At 32.0% G+C, this 24,623-nt stretch overlaps 1 protein-coding gene across 3 annotated transcripts in view; it reads right to left on the reverse strand.

The window, feature by feature from the left end:
* Positions 1-24,623, reverse strand: part of LOC125065876 (myosin heavy chain, non-muscle) — a 58,605-nt gene that overhangs the window by 26,123 nt on the left and 7,859 nt on the right. The gene's annotated exons all lie outside the window — the stretch shown is intronic.

Genomic DNA, 24,623 nt, shown 5'->3' on the forward strand with positions numbered 1-24,623 from the left:
AGTTTATATGTTAAGAAGACAGCTTATATCTTTACTCCATATTTCATCGAACTCCTATCAGTCATTTCTGTGCGATTGAGTAACAACCATAAAAACATACAGATTTATAATATTATAATTATTAACATTGGAAGAGAAACATTTAAATGGAATATAGTCTGAACTCCCAATTAGAAAGAAATCAGACGAAATACGCAAAACATTGGAGCTCCAGCTAGCATTAAGATAGAGTTCCGTTTGCTCTTTCAAGTGATAAGCATGCTAGTAGCATGGCGCTTTCTAACCCTCATGCACCGTTATAAAAATCGATGAAGAAGTTACGTATTTCAAATAGGATTATTCCATCTCCGTGAACATCTGAATACTCGCATAAGGTCAAAGTAGATCATTGTGTAATAAAATTAATGCGCAAAACAACTAATTAATACTGTTAATACAACTAATTGGAGATATCGTTTTAAGTATCATGTTAAGTGTTTATTTTATAATATTACCGACATGTTTTAGAACTCTCGAATTATTTATTTCTCTAAATAATTTTGTAATTATGTTTATACGTACAACAGGCGAATGCCTTAGGCTACTACATCACAACACATTTCGCTTAATTAGTGTCAAGTTAATCCTTTGTTTATATTTCATTGGATAATTTCTTTTTATTTTGTAGAATTATATGTTCTTTCAAATTGCTGTTCATATATATACTTAATGATATATTAATTTAGGAGTGTATTTTTTAGTTATTTTGTAATAAATGTATAACGTAAACGTATGTCGTGGCGTATCACACTGCGTGTGTTCCCAATAATTTGGGAATATACCGAAGGTGTTACGAAAATCTATACGTAAATAAAATAAATGTTATCTAGTCGTACATAATACGAATGTATTTAAAAACCTATTAACAATTAATGTTTGTACAATCTAAAGTAATAAAACTGATTACTTCGTTTGTTTGTAATACTTTTTTTGTAACTGATCATTGTGATCATACTACAAGCACAGATCATGTTAATAACAAAAATAATTTCTTAAATATAATCTTTGTATAAATAAGGGAGAAATATATATACATTTTCTTAAGAATTAATCACCACAATAAGTCTTCTTCCGACTAGTTGTGGGATTACCTTGATTTTTTTATTCTTTAAATCACATTGTATGATACGTTGTTTTCTTTAAAGATCAAGGTAGCTATAAACTAGTAATCTCAGTTATCAGACGCGGCTTCTTCAAAGTATATCGCGTGATATGGTTATCAGTGACTGATAACGGGAGCAGAATTACTCTTATTCAATTTACGATCTGACCCGATATAAAGAGCGTAATGAAATCAAGTAAACAAAACTAAGTATTTATACAAATATTTAATTAATCACAAGAGTCTGAGTCAAGAATCTGTTTTGAAATTATTGAATAAAACGCTTTTGGTCGTAATTGTTATGAGTGTTGACACAATAGAATTGTATTTATTGCCGACATCGGTCGAAATAATGAACAGTATTGCTGTGTGTTTGTATATTGTATCATCTGTAATCATAATATATATCTTCAGAATAAAAAACAATTAAAAATATATTTTAAATTTAAAAAAAAAACTTTTGTTATATTAACCCTTATTATATATAATAGTATATATAGCATTGGCATACATTTGATATTGAAGAATTTCATGTTGTAGTTCAAACGGAAAACATTAGGAGGAAAATAATTCTAAAACCTTCATTCGAGTAGCAGTACCACATACAACATACCGGCTACAAAATCTAAGTAACTTTTTTTTTTTTTAATATTACTGCGCAAAAGGTAAACCGGCCCACAGCCGTCAACACAGATTACTGATGCAAGCTCACGTCGCTATACCCATAACAGCTGACATGGCACAATTTCCACGATACACCTCCTAATTTGGCCCGACTCGACTAACTTATGGTTATGTGTAGCATGTGTGCTTGAAATTGAGCAATTGACATTTATGCTTACACTTATTTAAGACACAGTACCTATTTAAAAGTTATGAGAACTCTTTTCTCAATACCGTTTTTTTTTGTTTGTATTTCGGAATTGATAAATATTGTTTTTTATTATACTTTTTAAAACGTATATATATATAGATTACTCTAAGTCGTTTAAGAAATTCCAACTTAAAGACATATAAAGTTGATACGTATAGATTACATTTTGTTCTTATTTATCTATCTATATACACTGATAATGGCAGTTGGCACACGATATATTAAAAATCTTATCATTTGTGAACATTTTGAGAAAAGATCTTTTCATTCAGTACGGTATTGTACGACCGCTTTTTTTAATACAAAATCAATATTATATAACGGCACTTGGATTCATTAAAATTAAATTACTAACAACATATTATATATCTTGAGTGTTCTTAAATTGAAATCATGACAATTAAATTGCATTTTGATTCACAAAATAAGTGAACAACGACAACAACCTCCTGTAGTCGGTCATGGGACGTCGGACGTGTCATCAGTCATTACACTATAGGTACATAATACATGTAATTATAGCTTTTAAGTTATACCACTAAGGGCGATAACCGTTTGACTTGTTTCGACAATGTGTAATCAGTTGTTGAACAAAATATGCGCTCACAAAGGAAAAGTATGGCACCGTCACGTTTGTGGATGAGTCACGAGATCAGAATTCCGCTCAGCAAATGTAATTGATGTTGAAAATATTTTATCATATCTTTAATTTTGCCGTATTATAAATATTCTAAACATTAACATATATAACCAATTTCGATGGCATTTTTCTCAGCAGCAGACATATTGTTTTGACAAAATTTAAAGAGATTAAGGTTCCTGATAAGTGCTGCTTTCACATTTCGTATGTGTATCCGTATTATTATGAATCAACGTTTCTCAAAAACACGAATAACTTAAATATTTGGATATTTTTTTAACATTATTGAACTTTTTAAAGGGATTTGGTGAATTAATAAAGCGAAATGAAAAAAAAATATCTCACTTATGATGGAAAAGTAGAAAAGATATAAGAAGAGTATTAATTTTGGGAGTTATTAGTAATTTTTCTGTAAAGAAAATTGCCATTGCAGATAACCAATGCTCAAAAAATGTGTACAAGATTTACATCGAAACGATCCCCTAATTCATAGATGATGACCACGAAATATTACAACAGAAACGCCCAACGAGCAAAAGACAAAACGAAAATAACTCAATCACATACAGCATCCGCACCCATATTACATTAGCGACGATGACTCAGATCATGTAAAGCTTTAAAAAATCTGGAAAAACAAGACCGATCAGAATCGTGATCGTCGAAGACCTTGGCACATAACGGACGAAACTTTGTAGTTTTACGATTGAACTTGACGTACGTTATGTTCTTTAACTTTTTATACGATGATAACGGAACATAATCATTGGTCGATATGATTCCTGGACGTTGCGATTATTTAAAATGTCACAGCAGCATTAGAACTAACCAGCACCTCTGAGATTTTAGATGAAGTAATCGACGGTAATACAACAGACCAATAATTTATTTCGTCAGAATATAATATCTGCCCTAAATAAACTGTAAGTTACATAATGATTTTTAATTGAAGATTACGTACAAATACCTGTCTTTCAGTCTTCATTAGCCTAATTTGTGTTTAACATCTTGCTCTCGGTAGGAAGGTAAAACATTATAAGGATAGGCTGATATTTAATGAAATTCTGCAACATGTATACCAAATCACATTCAAGCAAAATAGTAGAATAACTTCCAAGCGTTAAGACAAAGTTTACAACATCCACGGGCTCACAGTTGCCTGTGCATTTTTTACATTTTACTTACAATCGAAATTATTAGTGATATCTAGAAATATAATAACAAAGCCGAATTATATCAGATACCCGAACAGATAAATGATATCTGTCAACGTTCCAAATCAAGCGAAAATACTCGAATATTTTTTAGTTCGAATCACGATAATAAAATACACGAAATTGTTTTTGCCGATAACCATTCGTAAGAATTCACTCGTTTCAACAAACATATAAATTAAATCATCACCTAGCGAGATCCATACTAATATTATAAACCACTGAATCATTTTTGATGAAATTTGGTACGATGAAAGACTAAACTCCCAACATGGACATATGTTACTTTGTACACCCGTTGAGGCAGTAATGATGAGGATGAGAAGTTGTATACGAGTTCGTTTCGTCAATCTCAGACTGAACTCATCATCACTCAGTATCATTTCAATAAAATTTATTTGCATTCAAATACAAATAATTTTGTTACACCAATAAAGAAATTAAACAAAAGTCATATAAATTCTAATAAGACATACTCGCATGCATGCATAATTATTTCCTGCTGAGTCAGCATCTACCATCAGCAGACAATGTCGGTATCGTACAAATTTCAAGTTAACGTTATTGTCCAGACATTTTTTTTTTATTCTTTTTTCTTTACACTTATTTTATTTATTCTTTATTTTGGATGTACTATATCAACATTTGGTATAACTATTATGTCATCTAGTTTGTTAGGTTCATGTGTATGTATATTTTTTTTATTTCAGGCAACGTCACAGTCAATAGTGTAAGGAATCATTTTGTTATTTTTTTTCTGGAATGTTTAAAAAATACTAGTTTTTATCGTAATCGACATCCTCTTTTCGTATTTCACTTCGCCACCTCGTATCCTTGTCCGAGCATTGCGATATTGGAAAAACCCACTTCTGAAGCACCAAATGACTGTACCATTGAGTCAAGAGCGAAAAGAGAAAATTATCAACAACATCGACAACAACCGTATTATCAATGTAAATATAATGAATATATTATCGTCAATCTAAATATATAATTATTAAATTGAAATGTCTTTTTCTTTAAACGATCACTAAGGTGTTTTGACTTTTGGATCTTATTTCTATTTCTAGAAACTGACTAATCTGACGATTTTTTTTTGTTTTCAGGTCACACATGGAACCTACAGGAATTTTGATGCTATGTACAATATCTAAAATGGCTCATCACTTTGGATATTCATTTGTATAGAACATATACATAATAACAGGAAAATTGTATTATAAAAATATTACCCCATCCTTCCTACCAGTTTCCCTTGTGTCCATAATTAATGCAATGTTCTTGACCTGTACTAACATAGTCTACTAGGAATTCTACCTCTACAAAACATATATCTGTAACATAATTCTCGTTATAATGGGACTATATTAAGAATCCAGGCAAGATTTAAGCTGAATCATCACAACTGTACTCGACTAATAGGTTAGCAACAGCCTCCAACGCGCATGTGCGCACGCGCAATCAGGGCACGGCGCAAGCGCAAGGCCGCTTTTTAATTGCTTACTACTACGTTACTCTTCGTGATTTAAGTTTCATCATTTATTCGTTTAAAACGATTATATTACATTACTGATTTTCGTACAGATTAAAAAAAATCTTTATAATATTAGCAAGAGGTCCGTGATGAATAAGTTTTTATTAATTTTTTCAGATAATATTAAATAAGAGATGAAATTTGTTTGTTTGTATGTAGGTAATCAACAGAACTTTTATCCAATCCTAAAATTGTTTATCAGACAGAATATCATTATGTATTAATATATATGTATTACGATATTCTTATTCTTTATTAATAAAGTGCACCAGTGCGAAGCCGGGGTGGTTTGCTAATGAATAATAAATTGTTTCGTTTTTTGGCCTTGCATTTACCAAATTCCTTCTAATTGAAACCTTCATTAGATAGCTTTAATTGTATATACTAATCTACTATTTTCGTTATGTCGCAGACGAGGTAATCCTTATCTGTCGCCTACATTCCATGTTGTTTCTTTGAATCATCCAGGAACCTTAACACTTCGACATACGGTTGAAAATCCTTTGTGTTAATATAATGTGAGTCATATTCAACATTTATGGTTACAACAGAAGGTTTATAGTACGTGACTTGTGAAGTTATCCATATTTGGTTATTTAGTGCCGTGCTCAGAGTGCAATGAATGGATTTCAGTGATTGGTACTTAGTTTAAATAATAAATGACATTTGTATCAAACTACTGTGAACATAAAATCGCTATCAAGTGAATACGCTATATAAGCGTGTAAAGTGACGGCTCTTACATTAAGCAATTTAAAAAAGAATAGTTCTTTGATCTTTAGTCAGTCATAGCTCACTTTTAATTTCATATAACAATAAAATGTAACTCGTAAATGTTATGCCTTTAATTTTAAATTTAATTTTTATTGTTTAGTTTAACGTAAAAAAGGCGCGCTAAGTAAAAATATTTTGATTTCCATGAAGAGGCAATCTTTAACTTATGAAATTGTCATTATTTAATTTTTATTGTTTAGTTTAACGTAAAAAAGGCGCGCTAAGTAAAAATATTTTGATTTCCATGAAGAGGCAATCTTTAACTTATGAAATTGTCATTATTTAATTCATCAATATATCATTTTCTAACGCACACGACACTAAAATACGTATTTAGGATTTCAGAAATGCCCCGCGCCCAAACCTAACTAAAATTTTTAATTTTTTTACATTTCCGCTGACAAAAACGGTTCATTGCAGAGACTGCATCACTTGCAGCCTAAGTCAACTAGTAATACAAGTTACTTCTCGATTTCATATTGGAAATATAATTCGCGATGCTCACTAACACTAGCGAGTTACTACTTACTTGTTAACAGACAATTATTATTCGTCTCAATATTTCAATCGACTAAATTTCCACCGTACCTACTGTATGTATCAATATAATTAGCTTTACGCTATTAGATTACACGTTTAGGCGGTTACGCTGTTTGGTACCGCTGTAGAAATCAACCCACGCGCTACCGAAATTGGCTAAACAAACAAAATATCTACGTGATTTATGACCAGTAGATGTATGCAGTAGTCTCTTATTACATCGAGTAAATATGATTTATGTTGGTAAATATATTTAGTATATGATTAGTATATCTTAAACACAAAAGCCTTCGACCTACGTTTAAACTCAAACTACTTACATGGATACAAAGTAAACAGGATAATCATACTTTAAATGTTAAAATACCCGAACTCCAGAATAAAGAAGAGCCGCCAGAAATCAACACCAATTCACACAGGAAAAACCTCACAAAAGCCTGTTTAAAATCTATATAGGTGTTATATACTATATTCATATCTTGAATAAAAAAACTTTTATTATACCTGTAATTTCTAGTTACATACAACATTGTACCAAATTAAAAATAATTTAATTTAATTTAATTAAGCTATATCAGCTATTTATAATTACTGTAGCTTAAAATAACCAAGCTGTTTAATATATTTGACTTAATATCAAGTATATTCTATATCCCGATGGCCACGAAGTTCCTGATCTGACAATCACATGTCATAAAGATGACAAGACGCTGCAAATAATAACTTATGTTCGACAAACAATATGACATTATTCGAGGCGTGAATTTGTCGATCGTGTGATACTTGCTCTTTTATAATATGTGTACACGCGACTTCATATGCGAACATTATTTTTTATTTCAAAGAAGTTCGCGCACGGGCAAATGTGCCACCGACCACAGATGCCTAATCTATACATTAGCACTATAAGAAATATTAATCATCCCCTACAACGCCAATTCGGAACCTTAGAAATTACGATATTATGTCCCTTGTGCCTGTAGTTACACTGGCTCACCGGGAACACTACGAAACCGCTGTTTGGCGGTAATTATATACGTTTAATTCTATATCTCCAGCAACTTAACATCCAGCTTACAACTCTGATTTAATCTTGGCACACCATTAATTTAATTTAAACATAGAATTGGTAAGATAGGTATATTGCATAAAGTACTTCAGGTTAAAAATAAAAAATACCTAGAAGTTTTTACTATTTCACTGATAATTACTATGATGCCCGAGGGTCGTTAACCCTGGCGCAGGATACCACCTCGTCTCGTATCGCGACATCCGCTGATATGCCTATTGCATTACTGAGATTACTCTGGATGCAATGGGAGATAAAAAACTATTTAAAAAAATAATTTAAATATTTCTTCTTTTTGTCTTTAATAAAGCTTTTAAAAACAACAACTAATTTATCTCATCATGCTTAAAATTGGTCCTTTTGTCTTTTGAACAAAAATCTATTTAAATAATTGAATATGTGTAGAATTCTGTTGTATTTTAAATAATAAACGAAGTATATTTAAAATACATATTGGTCTAATATAAAAAAGAAACTTCGAATAAACAGTACCGACGATATGATCCACTTTACGATGCAATGTAACCTTCAATCTTGTATATTTACAGATATATAACAGAACGATTAGATAGACACGATGACGTAATATCCGACGATATGTGATGACTATGACATCATCATTATTCGGACAATGGAGACTGAAGACAGAACTCATTAATAACATTAAACCATTAAGCCTCGCCATTTAAGCATAGCAAGGAGCTATCAGCCTGGACTATCTAGATTTAAATCAATTTATGAATTAAACAATATCTTCTACAACCTAATCCAATCGAATAATTTTTAATATAAATATATTATTAAAAAAAAACCTTTAAACAATAAAATAATACAGATAAAATTGTTTAAGCCGGATATTACATGGTACATACTTATCTAAATCCGGTATATTTTTAAACCTGTATCAAATATAAACAATATTATCTAATAAAATAAATAGTGATTCACGTTAGCCATGATCGAGTACAATAAGGTTTTAGTAATACGCACGCCATGTATTGTAAAGGGTATAGTAAAATTTATTATACAACAGATACATGTTGAATGCTTATACCATTGAAGTCAGGTTAAATGGACAACGACATGAGAAAAATGACTGTTGACTATTGGGAAACGAAAGCGAGCGTATCAGTGGCGTACTCGAGGAGAGAACTGTGTTCAGCAATGGAAGAACATGGCCTGATCATATTCCGTAATAAATAGCTTTAAGTACATTAATTATCTGTTATTGTATTTATCGTAAGTGTATCATATTGTATCATAAGTGCGCTACCAAAACTTAGTATTCGTTATAAAAAAAAGTGTTATCAATATGCCAAAGTAGCTTGAAGTAAAAAAATAAGTGATTAAAATTGAAACTAATTTGAAACCATGATGACTATGTTTATTTTCCCATCTTGACTAACTTCGGCCAAGGGACATGAAGATATCTTATTAATACTGATAATGAAATTAATGATTATGGTTCCTTCGTACACAGAAAATTCTGGAAAAATTCAGAGCTCTGAATATACTACTCAGAAACAGAAATATATAATACTCAGAAATATTGAAGTATATTTTCCTGTTTAAACGACAATAGTCCCCATTAATAAAATACGAACTTTTGGATTAACAATATCGATAAATCAAATAATTTTTACAATAAAATAAAGGTTTTATGTTGTACCACATTGCTTTGTATACTGTGTGCAATAAATAATAAATAAACAATAAATATATGTGAAAGTAAATCCAACATTTTAAAATTATTATCGAACTCTCAACATTTACAAACGCTGCCTCAAATTGGGAATGCACCTGCCTTGAGGGGACATCACCTGCCAACTGAGGATGGGGGAGGCACTTAAAGAATATTCAAAGCGAGGCTATTCCGAATTTTGCTTCGTTCTCTACTAGCACTGGAAACGATGCCAAAACTTTTCAAATAACTTATTTCATTTTAAATTGTTTTCGCTTACTGGATAACCTTTGACAAACGTTTTACTTGGTGGTAGGTAGGTTCGAGCCCGTCTTACTAAGTACCATCCACTTATCAAATATTCTACTACCAAAACAGCAATACTTAGTATTGTTGTGTTCCAGTTTGATGGATGAATGATCCAGTGAAAAAAGTTCCCGAGGTCGGTGGCGCATTGGCGATGAGAGAAATGGTTAATATTTCGATCATCGCCAATGTTTATGAATATTTAACATAGCTGACTTAATTCTTGAAATAAATTATATTCAATTAACTTCAAACTATTAATAAATTTTATTTTTATCGCAAAATATTTTGAGATTTCGAAATATAAATTCATAAATCGAATTAAAATGTACTTAAATAAAGTACCCAATTAAAAAGACTTAATAACAACTTAAATGTAATATAATCGTAACTTAATTGTCATTTCAAAATTGATCTTTACAAAACTATCAACTTAATGTAACAAAAATGACTTATGAATGATAAGCAATCGTTTATATGATGTGTTTATAACATTCAACATTTTAAACTAATAACTGATACCATAATAAAAGACAGACAGATTTTTTTTAATTGATATTAACTAGACATATAGTATACCAGTTCAAGCATCTACCTGTCTCTTTCAAAAACTTAGAAACATCTCTGATAAAAATCCCGTACCAACTATTGTACTGAGCTCCCTGGCAAACTTTTATTTTAGTGCCAACTACAAAATAAATGTAGTTTTGACTCAATCGGATCAAATAGATATAGAATACGAAAAAAATACTAGCATTATTTTTTATAACATATAAGATCTCTTATTAGAAATAATAAATTCGTAGTGACAATATCAAACCGGTTTGTATTCAACCGGAAAAACACTTTAACTTTATCTGAGCTTGATATTAATTTCTATACCCAATTATTAGTGACTGAACAAGTCGGAGTCAGTCAGAATAAAGACAAGACAAATAATAACATTATTCATAGTCTTAAAACGAATCATCCGGTATCAGACGGAGGTCGTTCAACGACCAGACAATATATTACAGCAATATTTGCATTCTGAGTCAAAAGAAATTGAGAAAGCCATTATTTCGAAACATATCCGTCTCACAATAAAAACCATCGCACGGTAAGTGACCGTCGCGTCGCCTCATGCGTCACACCTCACCCTACCCGGCACCGAAGGACCATATTCTAATGATGTTATTCTATTCCTTAAACCTTACGACTTAGAGATAATATTCCCATCTCATATTCAAGATCTACATCGTCACAATATAATTAATAAATTATTATTATAACACATTACTCAAACAATAAATCGAAAAAGAAATCTTATCATAAAGATAAATATTTAGATAGTTGTCGAAACGACGCTGAACGATGTAATTAAAATTACATATTATATATTGATAAAAGTTATTTCGGTCACGTAAAATATACTTTTTTTAGGTAGGCTCTTATAGCAACTACCTTCAATATGAAATGTAAAAACTAGAAGAACAAGAAACTCAGTAGTTACCTATATACATTATTATTTTTAATTACTCGACCCAAAACTGATACTGAATTGTTGATTGTAGCGATCAAACTTCAAACAACCTTCATCAAACCTTATTTAATTACGATGATATTTAAAGCATTTAACTTTGCTTCGGATAATTATATATAAGTTTTCATATTTGTTTACCGACAAATATCGAACACCCTTCTCGATATTTATAGCGAGGAACTATTAAAGATATTTTTATTGAAATACCTCCAAATAATTCAACACTTCTACCATTGCGGGAAAATCTGGCCACGCATATCGTTTGAAAGAAATTTTACGAGGTATACCATTAAGAATGTCGTGTACTTAATAGATTTTTATTTCATTCCTCGACACTGTGTACATTTATAAAAATCAAATCATTAAAGTATGTTTGACTAGAAGGGATGATGATTTTCAATGTCTAAAATCAACATCCTATCTATGTAATGTATGTAATCAATTAAATATTAAAATAGCCTGATCTTATCCACAAATCAAGTTTTTCTTTAAATCTTTTGTAATATAAAACAAGGATGACAACGATGCTTATTAACATATCTAATCGTTAGATTCATTCATATAAACAAATAAATATTCGAAATACCACTTTCCAAACCGTCCAAAGGTTCTGCGTAACGCGAATTTTTCTAAAGCTTTCAAAAGCCGTGACTCATGTGTGATACATTTCATCCGGCGTGGAAGGCATTCAACGCATGCGCTCTGACTCATTGTCATAGCTTTACCCTTCGAACCTTTGAACTGATCACAAGTTTCATGAAAAATATTTTAAACCTAAAATCTCATTTACAGGACCTATATCGACTACACAGTAGGACTTTTAGAACAACGTTTAATAAAGTCTTAAGTAACTATAATAATAGATGACGCTTAAGCTTTCTTTAAAGCCACTGACTAATTAAATACAAATTTGTTTCCTTAAATGGATTTCCAAGTTAAAATGAGTCATGGATACCACAATTACGCACATTTCTCCTGAAGCTATTATTGATTCACCGCTCGCTGTATCTCGCTAAAAAAACGTATGAGGTCGATCCAATTGACTTCGTCACACGATGGCAAATCGATTGAATCATAACGCAATTAAAGTTGGATCTTTCTTTGATGAATACTTAAATAAATTCAATATAGATTTTGTAAGAATACTTCAATTTTGCTAATAAAATATTTTTGTTAAATTCGGTTTGTTATGTATACTAATATTATAAATTCGATAGAAAGTCTGTCTATCTATTTGTATGTCTGTCTGTTGCTCTTTTACGGCCCAACCACTGGACCGACTTAGATGAAATTTGGTACCTATGAGGACTAACCCATAAAAGGCAAATGATAAACGCGGCGAGAACTACTTTCTTATATATAAGAAACAAAGACAAAGCAACTGATATTTAATTAGATCAACAAAATACAAGAAAACGAACAGTAATATGTAATTAACACAACAGAATAAATTGACTATCTTCTTGCTTTGTTGAATATTTAACTCTAGCAGGTCAACGTCATAAGCCGAAAAAATACATTTAAAAAAAATTGCGAGAATTTATATTTAATTTAAAAGGAGAAATCGTGTTAAAAATGAAGCCATTACCATTATCTATATTATGTAGCAAATACGCTAATATTCTCACAGTTTATTAGTCATCGACCCCAATTCGTAATTCTGCGTAGTTTGCGATAATGCGAAAATGAGGTGTGATGTTTTGCGTACGTTAACTCACTTGGTTGCTTGTTTTTTTTACTGCTTGGCCCCTTTGTACATGACTTTATTCAAAACATCACCAAGCTCATGTATCGCAACAGTCTACAGAGCAACAGAACGTAACTATTCCACTACTTGACTAAGATGTACTTATACATATATTTTAGTGTGAGCCGGAAGCGCTTAGAAAATCGCGAGAACGGAAAAGTTTGGTATATACATATTTAAAAGTTTTCTCGCAATGTTTTCCTTTAGACAAACACTGCTAATACCTAACTTATTACATCTTCCAACTTGGTACTGCATGCGAGACGATAAATCCGTATATATAGCGTACTCCTTCCTTAAAGGCCGGCAATGCACCTGCAAGCGCCCCGTTGCAGATGTCTCTGGGCGGTGGTAGTCACTTTCCATCAGGTGAGCATACTGCTCGTTTGCCAGCTATGACATAATCAATGCATTGGACCGTCTGCTTTTCAATCTATTGTTGTCTAATGAATATTGATAAACAATATTTTTATGTAATCAAGAAAACATTCTTTCTAATGGACATTTACGGAGAATAGTCAATGTCTCGATAACATAACAAAGTAATTTCAATAAATAAACGATAATGTTACAACGTAACGACCGCAGCACCAAAGCCTTTGCACTTAGGTATAATAGCTCTTTGTACTTAGGTAGCTTCGGTATTTTCCACGTCCATTATCCTTGGATCCTTTGGAACACGTCCAAAATTAGTCTTTATTGGTATTAAATCATAGTCAGATCCTGCTTATGGATATACTGGTGATTGTTTTGCCTCAAAACATTATGTCAAATAAAAGGAATTTATAACTTCATCCAAATTGATTTCATTTTTACATATTACTTAAAAACTTTCCTTCCAAGAATCGGGTACAGTAAAATTTAACGATCAGAAACATCGAAATACACAAGATAAAGGGATAAAGAAATGAAAGACATAACAAACGTTTCGACGATTGTTCGTAACATAATACGGGGCTAATTGCAGCTGGTACAGATCCGCATTCAGAGTACGCTGAACAAGAGAAAACACGAGTCGTATTTAAGTAACGATCATTACATCTGCGTAGTGGTACTATTGCAAGTTCGATCAATTCGAGAAACACAACATTTGCTTTACTATATTCCAGTAATTTATTTGTAACTTGTGTCATATTAAATATACATTCAGTGTTCTAATATACTTTCATATTCACCGTTGGTTTACAAGTAATTTACTATAAATCAACTATTTTACGATAATAATGATCAACGGTTAATTTTCTGGAACAAAGAGAAGTATTTAATGAGACATATTAGTGTTCTACAACTCTTCCTGACAATTACATTGACATCTATATCTGACAATTCTTAGCATTGTCTACTTAATTTGAGGCATGAGAAGTAAAACTACTTATTTAACGGAATGATTAGCATCAACCATCGCCATATTAACTGATCAATCACACTGACATTATTATTTATATTATAATTAATTGCACCGATCAGTTTTCTTAATTTATGGTCCATTATACGTAACATTGAAGAATTAATCTTTATACATTGGACATTATTAAGACCTTAAAAATCTATCTTAGTTAAGTTATTAAGTATTTATAATACCATCTGAATCTTACATCTACGAGAAAAACTACGAAATACTTTTTAAAACGTAGATTCAAGTTTGTTTGCCCAGTTAGATACGAAACTATTATTACATTTAGAAAACGATATTATAATAAAATAAATATTTTTTTTATGGTTTACTGATTTTATATGATAATAAGTTCATTTCATATTAGAAGATAAACAGACATCATTTTAAGTTCACTTTACTAAATTGATGGTTATCGTGTATTAAAAATATTTTGAGCTTGGCGCTTTGTTTATGATGCGAAGACGAGCGAATGACCTCCGATATTTTTCATTAGGGTTTTACGTGTGTCGTATTTTTTATGAAATTCATAATTAAGATAAGACATCAAATTGAATATATCCTGTGTTAACACAACAAAACCGGATTCAACGACACTAATGCCATTATTTAGTATCGAGTGTGGATGTGACGTTATTACTTGTATTGCATTATTATACTTAAGACGAACAAAAAACATTACTTCTGCAGCAATTCAGTAGTTTTAATAAATCGTATTTAAGAACGCACGAGAATGCATTAAGATCACGAAGCTACATCACGTGTATATAATAAGAGAAGTTTTTGCTAATAAGACGATGTTATCGTATCACGATCGGAATTATATTTCTTTGTTCTATCAACGCCTATATCAATTACTTTTGGTATCGTTTTGACAATCATTCTGACCGAAGATCTATCATAAATAATAAGAGCCTTCAAATCGATGTATATATATGGTTTGTTGTCTTATTTTTGAAAAAGGTACATCGCGAATCAAAAAAGAGCACTTTAATATTTAATTGTTAATTTGTATTAAAATATTTTTTAATGTAATTTTTAGTCGATATTTCGCTTTTTTGTTGTTTTTTCTCTTCAGTGACAGCCCTGGAAATTCGCAACGCGGTACGTTGACTCCAACGTCAGTTATTTGCATTAAACAATGCTCTCATCTTTACTAAAATACGGCAATATTTGGACTTAGTAAATTTTATTATATCTAAGGAGAAAAAATATTTTTCTTCAACCGTTTTTAGTACACCTTGTAAAACGCACTATTAATAAAGATATTTTGTTTATTTCATACCGGTATGAAAATAAATAATTTCGACACAAACTCTTTGGTTTATGAGTAAAGTTTTAGACTACTTAATATACTAGCTATATATCCACTTCAACATAATCTAGATAGACGTACGATTTTCGATTTATTATTACTAACGTTAATTTTCAAACGCCATTTTAAAATTAACGACTCGAACGATCTTTTCGCCATTGACACATGTCGTCGAATTTCATTTAAAAAACCGGCAAGATACGGACCGTTACCATGAGTCACTGTAGAGCAAGACCGGCTAAATTTACGTTACGACTTATGAGCATTGTTTAAAAGTTTGCGTCAATACGGACGCGACACGTTTTTAAATTTCCGTACGTAATAGTCGCGAGTGTTAACGTTGTTACGCCATTAGTATCGCTTCAACACTTATCACCCTCATCTGTAGGTATTGCTCACTACAATATTTATGTAGTAGTAAAAAGTAGAAAGAGCCTGGTAATGTTCAACTACTAGGTTAAGGGATGTACTTCTTTTTTTTATGTTATAGGGGGTTTTAAGCAAACGAGCAGAAGGCTCACCTGATGGAAAGTGATTACCACCGCCCATGGACATATGCAACAGCAGAGGGCTTGCATGTGCGTTGCCGGCCTTTTAGGAAGGAGTACGCTCTTTTTTTGAAGGTTCCCAAGTCGTATCGGTTCGGAAAAACCGCCGGCAAAAGCTGGTTCCACAGAGTGGTTGTGCGAAAATACTTTGAATGTTTGAAACTTATTTTATCCATTATCCAGTGGAAGAAGCAGGTCGAAATGTAATTCAAAATTATTATCCTAGTATAATTCCATATTAATTAAATCAGAAAAAGCAAACATTTACATCAAAATAGAGGGAATTTAAATTCTACATTCCACAGCTTAATCATCTCCATCGTAAAATCCTATTTAAATTATAAATATATATACATAATACAGAAATCTCGTAAAGTCGCGACTAAAAATGATCGTATTCAGACGCAATCCGATAAAACGGCGCCAGCGCGGTAATTGAATTGTCATATTTCTAACATATTGTGATCATGAAGTTGTACATAATCCTTTTTTCTAAGATTGACGCTCTGTCGCGTGTCTAGATAACCGGAAATCCTCCAAAATTCGAAATTATTTATTTATTTAATAATATCATTATGTTTTAACAACAACAAATAATCCAACTTAGTGGTAGGGCTTTTTACAAGCTCGACTGAGTACATACCACCCATTCATCACAATTATATTATGCCGTCAAGCAGCAATACTTTGTATTTGTGGTGGTCCGATTAGAAGAGTGAGTGAGCCAGTGTATCTACAGACACAAGGGGCATAATAACTTAAGAGTCCAAGGCGATTAACATTCTTACAGCGCGAAAGTCTATGAGCTGTGGTGACCACTTACCATTACAGGTGGTCCATTACCCCGGCTAGCTATTGCATAAAAATACTATCCTCCTAAATCATTTAAATGAATATTACAAGTGAAACTGATGATTCTCCTATATTATAGACTACACTATGTCAATAATATTTTTGTTCCCAATATCAAAAAAGTAAAATAAAAATTATGTTTATTTAGAAAATATTATGACTTGTGTCCTTTTATTTGAACGTTAGGTATCGAGCGTTACAAAACCGGTCAATATCAGAAAACCTTCAATTGTTAACGAGATGTGAATACATAGTGAACGTAGATATCAATTATGAATTGAAATTCATTGTCTTAACGATACATATAATGCTTAGGCTTTGATATAAAGGATACCTAACAACATTGTTTTGTTGTAACGGAGCTCTTTTCCTCATAAAACGATATCCTATTAATAATAAATGAAATATACGAATGAAGCAATGTAGTAACCAAATGTATTCAATAAAATAAAGACAAATTCCTAACGAAAACCAAAGGAATAGAAATGTTACTAAATTGTTGATGGTGTGTTCTGAAATTGACTCAAAGTAAAGTAAGAATTGTATTGCGATTAAACTAAGGCAGATTCATTATAATTTAATTATTATTAATTTTATTGATGTTATTAATTAACAGTATTATAACGTTATTAATGACGGCGAGGACGCGTAGGGCATACTGATAAAGACAAATGGCGACAACCGATTTTTGGATTACAAACTAATACCGTCCCATAGTTGAGATGATCCGATAAGAATAGAATGTCCGAACACCATACATACACGCAAATGAATTCAAAATCCCATAAAGACAACTAACACCTATCAAGAACACATTCCAAATCAATGAAGACATCATCTAGTATCTACGCGAAAAATGAACAGACTAAAATAACAAAGGCAAATTAAGGATACATTACAGGTTGCATACCTGTAACGTGTCCTTAATTTGTCGAACAACTGCCTGTGGAGATACAAAGTTACAAATAGAAAATCACTAGAAGTAAATAAAGACCGTGATGAACATAAAAAAGCAACCACGTCATCGAGAGTAGCGGAAATTGAGAACCTAAATTTATTTACAATCGATTACAAACTATCATTTAAAAAAATAACTGTTTCTTTGAAATTTAAAATTAAATGGTTAGCTATTATAGCAACTCAAACTTTGTTATGTTTACAGATAAAACTAATGCAAAGAACGATTGTTTTGAGGAAAACATCATACAACGATATGTGGTCCTTCAAATGAATATGACCCGAATTACAGGGCATGTAGCGGCATAAATCGCTTGACAAAATGTCTAATCAACGCCCAATATTCCGTTACAACTAATTAGTATACAGACATGTTATTCAATTAGTGTGTGATAAGAGAACGATCGGTTCAGGTCGGCGACCTCTGGATGACCTTTGGTACATCTCATATTGCATTTTGATCACGGCGTTCGTGAAAACGATTCCTGGAGAAATTATTATACATGCAGCAAATTAACTGCTGATAAAACTATAACGCTCTCAGGATGTAAACAATATAATATACTGACTGTTTCTCATAGCAATGTCCGCTTGGAATTAAATAACATAGTGCCTTCTCAGAAAGTAGAAAGGCACCCGTTCATCCAATACAGGCCCATTACTTTTTGAGATAACATACAAACAAATCGATACAACTTTATATATTAACATAGAGCGTATATATATTTTCGAGTTATATTCTTGTATATTATGTAAATTGGAACTTACTTGTATGTGAATATAAATAACCAAAACCAAAACCTATTATTAAATAACACAAACAAATCGATTTTTTTAAAGTTCAATGGAGAATTGTCTAGTAACTTTTTTTTTATGTAAAGTATTGTAAACTAAATGACAAACGGTGGAAGAGCAACATTATGAGGGCGAAATAGGCCATTCGATCAATCGAGATTCTAAAAACGGAGTATCCTACACTTCCTGGCTTACTTTTCCAAAGGCCGTATTCCTGGGAGACCTCCAATCCTTTTTAAGAGGGAGTGAGTTATTTTAGCACATCTAAAACAAATTTCATTTACTCGACCCAGGCAAAACGCTTATTGGTAAAAAAATATTCGCGGTCCCACATCCGGTACCGAAACTGCCATATTGTCATACGAAATACAAAAACGTGCGCGTGCGACGACCTTCGCTTTGTGAGGGCATATGAAGAGAGGGGGGGACATCGGGATCGAACTGGTCGAAAAACCGGTAAAGATTGAGCCGACAGGATTCCGGCGAAGCTCACGAAATTGATAAGACATGTTTTACTCATAAATAATCAGGATTATCCCGACACCCTTTTTCTCTTTTATGAAATATCATAAAATTTATATTTTTGATCATAATTTTATGGAAGAGATAAAACCAATACCGTTGTCACGATTTAGAAATTGGAGCTTGTTTTTTTTTCAAGTCAAGTAAGACAAAGTCAGTTATAACTAGAAGGAACACTAAATCATTAAAACAAGCGGCACGCCTAAAGATGTCCTTGACGCACCTTGTACGATTCCAGTTAAATTATTCCTAATCATGAAGCCTTATTACATAACCGTAAGGTTCAAAATGTGAGTTACAAATAAAATAACCTAAAGCGCTTTATTGTTGACAACGTAAGGTGTAAAACGGTTTGTAGAAGGATTAAACATGAATATTGGTAATACGGTCTAAGCCAGCTTGATCTAAATAAATTTAAAAGAGTAGATTCTAACAAAGACATACTTTTAGATTCATTTTGGTGTGATGGCATTATCACCGCCATAAAATAGCTTAGACATAGGTACTCTTCTGCTAAATTATCAGAAAATTTGGATAAAAATGACAAAAAAGCGAAGATCCACACGAGCTAAGAGTAAAAACGACAGCATTGACTCTTTCATAACTATTAACACACTTACATCATACTAAAGAGAAAAAGAAAAAAAAAACGAAAACAAAATAAAAAATGCGTCCACGGAACAACCTCCGACCCGTTCCGTTTCACTTGACCGGACGACAATGACCGGTAGATTCTGATACTGTGACCGTGTAACGGAACGCTTCCATTATAAAATCTAGAGGCTTTAATTTTACACAATAGATTGTTTTAACTGTAGCTCATTTAAGTGATAACAAGCGTTTACACGATCCTTGACAAACTAAATTATAAAATAAATTAATGACTAATTTAGATGTGAAATTGTTTTTTAACATTTATAACTAACAAGAGTTAAAAGTAAGAAGATTATCATGAAAAAAAAATTTTAGTTATTGTTCTTAAAAAATGCGAAACTGAAAATAAAATAAACATTTTATAGAGACAGTAATAAAAATGAAGATCTCGATTACGTATTAAGGTAGAACCTGCTCCAACACGAGCAAAAATTGCTGAACCGTAATAATACGCATCTGAAAAACGACGAGCGTCGTACGATGACATTTGCCATGAGCACCAAATATCTTATACAATTGATGTTTTTCTTTGAATACAAACGATCAATTAATGTTAATAGTCTCATAAATAAACACATTAAGGTGTAATGAACAAAATAAATAATGTGATAGTCAAATTTTTACAAGAGCTTCCAAATAAAATGATACATATAATAATACAATATTGGTGTCGGGTGGAACAAAAACAATTACTAAAGTAATCCAGTTAGCGACAAGTGAGATAGAAATGATAACGATGTTCTAAAGAACAATACAATAATTGGTATGTATCTATCTTAATACGTTACTTACATCATTCGTTTAAAATCTAAAAGACTAGTTAAGCTTGACAGCAACTTACCTGAAAAAGAAATTAAAAAAATTAGTTAATGTGACAACTGATAAAAAAATCAAATACAAATGAAACTAGAATATCGTATTTTAAATCTGATAATTAACATTTGACAAGACATTATAAGTTAATTGTAGTGAAATTTTGTATATTTTGTTCACGTATACATAAACATTCCAACGTCAAACAAAGCAGTGCTGCGTGATCGAAACGACCTTCCTCTTAGAAGATAGGAATATCAAAAGCATTAGTACATATGCAAATAGGGACATTTCTTATGTGGATAGCGTATATCGCTTCCCAGACGAATCTACTAAACTAAGATTACTTGACGACGATGATAATATTACCAAGATTTTAAGTCCTCGGGTTATTTACCTAAACTAATTATACAGTATAGGTACCTACTATACTATCAGCAAATTATCGGTTGAATTTAATTAGTTTTTTTCTAATGATATACATACGTATGCGGACAATCAAATGGGCCACCTGATGGTAAGTGGTCTCCACCACCCATAGATAATTGCATTGTAAGAAATATTAACCATTCCTTACATCACCAATGCGCCAGCAACCTTGGGTACTATGATGTTATGTCCCTTGTGCCTGTAGTTACACTGGCTCACTCACCCTTCAAACCGGAAGACAACAATACTTAGTATTGCTGTTCGGCGGTGGAATATGTAAATTTAGTTACTTAGTTTAATTCAAACATAAAGCAGGTGAATTTGTATAATTAAAAACCAAACAATCAGAAGGAGAAGTATTACGAACGGGAGACATTTAAAAATAAAATGTTCGGTGATTTCTAAAAGGCGTATGTTACTATTAAGAACAATTTAAAAGATCTTTTTAAAATCCCAGCCTACTGGAATTGGCAGTAAAAGTCAAGAACTCCGATGATGGCGATAGTAAATATATAACGCGGATGTTTCACACAGCACAATGCTGGGAACGAGATCAGTACGTAACGTAAATTGTGATGTCATATCACAGTAACTATTATCAATTATAGTTGGGAAGCGTAAAGAATCACCTGATCTGTATCGCACACGCGACATTAATTTACAGACCGAGCAGATCAATAGAGATATTGTTATTAGCTTGTTTTATTCACATAGAAGTTATTATTTTATGAAATTATTAAGAGCTTCGGATTTATATATATCCAAATATATGGATATGCTATAAGGTACTACAAAGATTATTATTACTTTTATTTATTGTTAAACTTAAAATTAGAAAATGCTTTCATCATCATACTACATTAAACTCAACATTCGTAATGAAAATTCTACCGAGGAGAATCAGCAAAAAAACTCGCTTGATTATAGTACTTCATATTATAAATAAATATGAAATTATATTTCATTATTATTTATCATGTAAAAATGTATGCTTTATATGTAAATTAGCTATGTACGGAACATTAATAAACGTGGCGCCAGCAGAACCGGCGTTGCGCAAGCCGTTCTCGTTCTGAAGGAATGTCCAATATTAACGGCATTCGCGTTAATTAAAAAAGAATTAGGGTTTACACCGACGATCTCGCTCCGTTACATCACAGTCTTGTCCTGCGACCAGATGGCATTAAGCTGACCCACTTCGCGAAGGTCCGACCGGTGACCATTTAAGGTATTGCAGGGTTACACAAGCGATTCTATGTAGCACGTTTTATCGTGAAATGGGTTAATTTCGATGATTATCCTCGAGAATAATACAGCCGCATTTTATCCTTTATTTTATTACCGGCTCGAGTCGTATTGTTCTACAACAATAACAAATTGTGTATAATCAATAAAAGCAATGTATGCTTTTATTTATAAGAACTTAATCTCCTACTATGATATATGTACCATTAATACGACATTTACTCAATATTTCGACATGTAATTAAACATTACGGTTACTGTCTATTTCTCCTAAAATCTCTGTAAATATCCGTCTGTTGATTCTTTCAGTAAATAACACATTTTATCGAGGTTATTCTTGAAATGTAATCATATAAATGTGATTTTAAAACATTTCAACTTGCGCAAAGGTATAATGCCATAAGCTTTAAAGAAAAATCATAAAGTCGCCAACAATTTATCTCCGTAAGAAGGTCAGTACAAGATTTTTAGGTAACAAACAAGTCTCAAGCTGTGAGTGACCAAAAAAAGTTACTAAGGCCTGAATGTGAATGCTGATTGCGGGCCAAAGCCGTTTACAGTTAATCAATGCTGCACCATCTGTAACGCGGTTTCCCAACGAGAACATCAACACCAGTACCAGAACCATTTGCAAAAATGTTGCAACACGAATGTGGGATTTAAGACTAACTATAAAGTAACATAATTGCTTGAAACGTTTTCGTCGTGGTCATACTTCAGCGTACTCGTATAAGCAATCTGACATATGGCGGCTAAAACGTGTCCATTTAAGGTATGCACATATGGAGGCGAGTCATGTTGATAGATTGTTTGACGAATTAAGCCGTACATAGCATAATAGCAGCTTTTTATAGCACAATGGCGCGGACCCGCGACAAACGACAGCTATTTGTGAAAGGATATTCACTATTGTTGCGTACGTTTTAGCCAAAAAAACAGGAACATGAACATTCAGACACAGATTTAACGAACAGAATATAAAAGAAAAATGGAATATATATAAAAAATAGCGAAATTATAATGCAGCAACATATAAAGTACAAACTACGTCATACTACCACTTAACAAAACACAAAGAGCGTTCCTGTCTCAGGTTTCAAACGTAATAAAACTTTTAATTAACTATGAAAAATATTGTTGGACAAAGACAAGGGCAGATTATGAACGTCAAAGGAATATATATCTTTTTCCCAACTAACAAGTAAGTTTATTATTTGAAGCAGAAATTCTGGAAGTACATAAAGACGCCAATAAACCGGCGCCTATAAACTTTCTGAAATAATATTGAATGTGAGCATCTTACAATTGTTGAACTAGCTGAGTTCAGTTACTCTCCTACCGACGATTCCAATGACAGGACTTGTAAAGACAAATAAATAACTTTTTCTCTGAATTGCCTATTGGTATTCAATATGGATTCGTAAAAAAAAAGTTTTGATTTCGAAGAAGTTGAAACTGGAACTTTGTAAGCAATCTTACAAAGCAACAGTAACAACGTTGTATCATAAATAAAAACATGAGTAATAAACCAAGAACTTTTTTGTATAATACAGCAAAACTATTAGAAAATCGCATGGAATATGTAAATCCAAGGTTAGTGTATTTTTAATCCATCTGGCATAAGTTCTATATTGTCAATAATCCACCAAACGAAGTGAACCCTAGCAACATACCAAGTATGTCACATAAAATGAGAGAAAGGTAATTCGCAAGATTCTTGATAAAATCTGCCCAACTGGTATTTAATAACGGCACGAGTTGACTACGCAACACCTACTCAGAAATACCATTTTCGGTCAATAAACACTAGAGATAACACAATGGAACGTTATTTTGAAAACCTGTCAGTGGACTGTTGTTGCGAGAGCAATGTAGAAGTCCTAACTAATTTTGTACACGCGAAAGTGAGTTTACATGTTTATTACGCTGTCACGTTCATAATCAATTGATTATGAAATTTAACATAAAGTTATCAGCAGAACAGAAAAGAGCATAGAGTACCTAACACATGTGCCCCTTTCTCACATGCTGCCTAATCCACGGCAAGACATTTCAATA

This window comes from Vanessa atalanta, chromosome 8 (genome assembly GCF_905147765.1).
Source record: "Vanessa atalanta chromosome 8, ilVanAtal1.2, whole genome shotgun sequence".
NCBI classification, from domain to species: Eukaryota; Metazoa; Arthropoda; class Insecta; order Lepidoptera; family Nymphalidae; genus Vanessa; species Vanessa atalanta.